Here is a 3,229-nt window from a genome sequence, read left to right as displayed (position 1 = left end):
ATCACGTGGGCCAATATGCCTGTATTTTAAGGCAGTGCCTATATTTCTGATTATAAAGGGATTTCTCCTGCTCGCCCCCAAAATTCATCAATGGCCGCACGATTTAAAACCAAAACAAACCAGGAGCCGGCCAATTGCTGTCGTTGGTTCCAGGACGCTGATGGCTAAAGGGTTGTGTGTTGATTTTTTTTTTTTTAAAGCCCAACAAATTCCGATTTCCACTCGCTTTCTTTTATTGGTAGTTGAGCCTGAGCCTGTTTTCGTTCTATCGGGAATTCTGGTGTATGGAAATGTCTGTAAAACCGCAAGATCAGGTTTAGGAGAGTATTGTCTGCAGACAAAGGGTGAAGGATATATTCTAAGAACTGCAAGCGCAGATCCTGAAAAGTGAGGAGCCCAGGTTTATGATAAATTGATACACAGGTAAGCAACTGCATGACAAAATGGGACGTTTAACCGCAGGGGCTGTATTATCGCCTTTACTCAGAGACGGTCTGGAATTTGTTTGCGACCTCTGCCCATAGCGGCTGCGACTATATGGAGTGGTCTCCACCTCCTTGAACGTTTTAAGCTGTATCTTCTTTGTATTATGTTCTTTAAATAAAAAGTGGAGTCCTTTCCAAAGGCTAGAGGATTACGTTTAACCCTATCCTTTTCCTAGTTTTGGGTGGTTTCAGGAAGGGAATTACAAATAAGCAAAGAAAGGAGGGAGAGACAACTTTGCTAGATGCTCCCATTGCCAAAGTAAGATTGAGCATCACGTTAATGCGTTGCCGTGGATAGCCGGGCAGGGGGTAGCCGTGTTGATTTGTAAAGGGCGATTTAAAATAGGGTCATCGGTAATGTAGCTCTTATATAGGGTCTCTTAAATATTCGTGCCAAGTGTCTTCCCGAACCTTTTCCCCTCTCCGTGGATTCGTTTTCCTTAGTGTCTGCTGTTTTCCTCCCCTAGTTGTTTTAGTGCTGCTATTACCGGTATGCTCATGCCTTCGAGTTACACATGCTGTTTGAAGCACGGCTTGATATTTATCTACTGAGAAGTTTCTTGTCCTGCGTTTGTGTGGTTTGATCAATAAGGTTGTGGGAAGACGCCTGGGGGGGACCGGTGCCTCTCTGGGCGAACTAGGGATCTGGTAGCGACCACACAGCCTCTCCCAATACACTTACATCTCAGCTCCCTCTTGGGCTGTTGCAACTAGCCCGGCTCTCCCAGGAACGCCTGTTTCCACTGACTGGTGGCCTGCGTGGAGCTCGGGTGAACTCTCGGTTGTCTGTTGTAGAGCTCCTGCGTAAAGCCCGGAGCTGTGCTGTCGAACAGGAGCGTGTGTAAGGCTGTAGCAGNCAGGAGCGTGTGTAAGGCTGTAGCAGACCCTGACCGCCCCGAGTCACCCGGGCGAGTCCTCCGCGGGGGTCGGAGTGCCCCGCGGGAAACAGGGCGGGAGGCGAAGGGAAAGGGAGAAAGTTAGTTTTTATTTCTTTATTTTTATTTTCTATTGCGTGTTGCTCTGCTCGATCAGAAGTTAAAAGCAGTGAACATTTTTCTTAGCTGTATGCCTCCAAGCTGCTGGCCTGCCAAGTTAGTCAGCTGAATCCAATTACTGCAAGCAGCATTTCATTTGGCTCGATGGAAGCACTCAGTTATAACTTCACCTAAAATTTCAATAATATCTATACTGGTCCCGCACCTAAATAATTCTAAAGACTTCCCTGGGTTTAGCTCTGGCAACGTCTTCTCCGAGAGCTGGGAGTCGAGCACAACTCCAGCGTGCCTGGACTCCTCTCTTCGCAGTACAAACTTTGGGGGCTCTTCCTGTGGCCGTGGAAATCTTGGTATTTGGCCAAGCTCTGGCTAAATAAAGCATGTCTAGAGTAGGAAAGCTATCGCTTGTGAGGCTGAGAAGCTGCTTCGGAAAGGGATGAGAAGTCGATAATTAATTAGTCACGAAATGAAAACTTACCGTGTTAATCAACAGCGGCTAACAATGACTCGGTTTGCAATATTATGATCTCTCCGCTCAGGGGCTAAAGTGCAATCCAACTTAGGCTGCCTTCATACACTCTGTAAAGTGCTATTTCTAATGAATTATCTTGAAAAAAAATAAGGCACTTAAAGTTGACGTACGCCCACGTGAATATATTATATAAGACGTTACCGGGACAGGCCCGGGCCAGGAACCTGAGAGAGCATCATGTGTAATCATGAAGCTCCACTTCCCTAACTCCTGTTTGCCAGCATAAATTAAGGTGATTTGGAAGGGGAATGTAGCATCCTACTGAGTTTGGTTAGGGAGAGAGAAGACTTGGTGGAAAGTTGTAAGGTCTGTTGTGTTGTGAGCTATCGGAGGCGCTTCCGTTGGTTGTTCATTAAGTGGTGAGTTATTGCTGTACGAGCCAAAGGTCATTTCAAAGGCTTATGGTGGCTAGATATCGTCTTTATAATGACCTGGGCTTCTTTGTGGGGGATTTTCTGGCACTCTTAAGTTCTTAAAGTCCTGAATCGACACATTGCACAGCCAAACGCAAAATACTAATTTCGAGACACAAATATTTGCGGTGCATTTTCAGTGCTGGGGCTTCTTCGCTTATCTTTCTCTCTGTCTTATTTGGGGTCTGGGGGGGAGAAATGGAGAGACACTCGCGCTAGCTTCGTTTCCGCCGAGGGCTCCGCGGGCCGTGGGTGCGGGCGCGGTGGTTGTGACCATCGAAAGTGCCCGCAGCTCCCCTACAAAGGCGTTCCCGGACCCTCGTGCGTTGCCTCTCCGCGTCTCGGCCCCCGCTGCGCGCTCGGAGAGGCGGGCGCGGCTTCGCGGCCGGTGTGCGGGGCCCGTCGGAGCGGCTGCTGCAGGCCGCACTGTCCGGGTCCGACCCGCAACCGGAGTATTTTGCTCGTTTGTTTGCTCCCCGCCTCTCTCAAAGCGCTATTAATAAATGAAGAGAAACATCTGCCCTTTGTCTTGTAAAAGGTCTGACGCGGACGGAGAGACACGGTGAGGGGCTGAGGACGAGATGTGCATTTATTAACAAAGTCCTAAGGAAGAAAGTCCAAAACAAAGCAGTTTCCGCTGAGAGTTATCACTTCTGTTGCAGGTCCGTGCCCACGGATTATCCAAAGGAACCTGAAGATCCTACTCACACAGTTAAAGTCAAAAATCAAGAAAAAACATAAGTGTGGTGAGTTCTCTAAATTTCCTTTTCCATCCATCTCTCGCTTCCCCTATCGCGACAAACC

Source organism: Manacus vitellinus, unplaced genomic scaffold (assembly GCF_001715985.3).
Source record: "Manacus vitellinus isolate BGI_N305 unplaced genomic scaffold, ASM171598v3 scaffold_20_pilon, whole genome shotgun sequence".
NCBI classification, from domain to species: domain Eukaryota; kingdom Metazoa; phylum Chordata; class Aves; order Passeriformes; family Pipridae; genus Manacus; species Manacus vitellinus.
The sequence above is the reverse complement of the archived record's forward strand: the minus strand, read 5'-3'. Positions refer to the sequence as shown.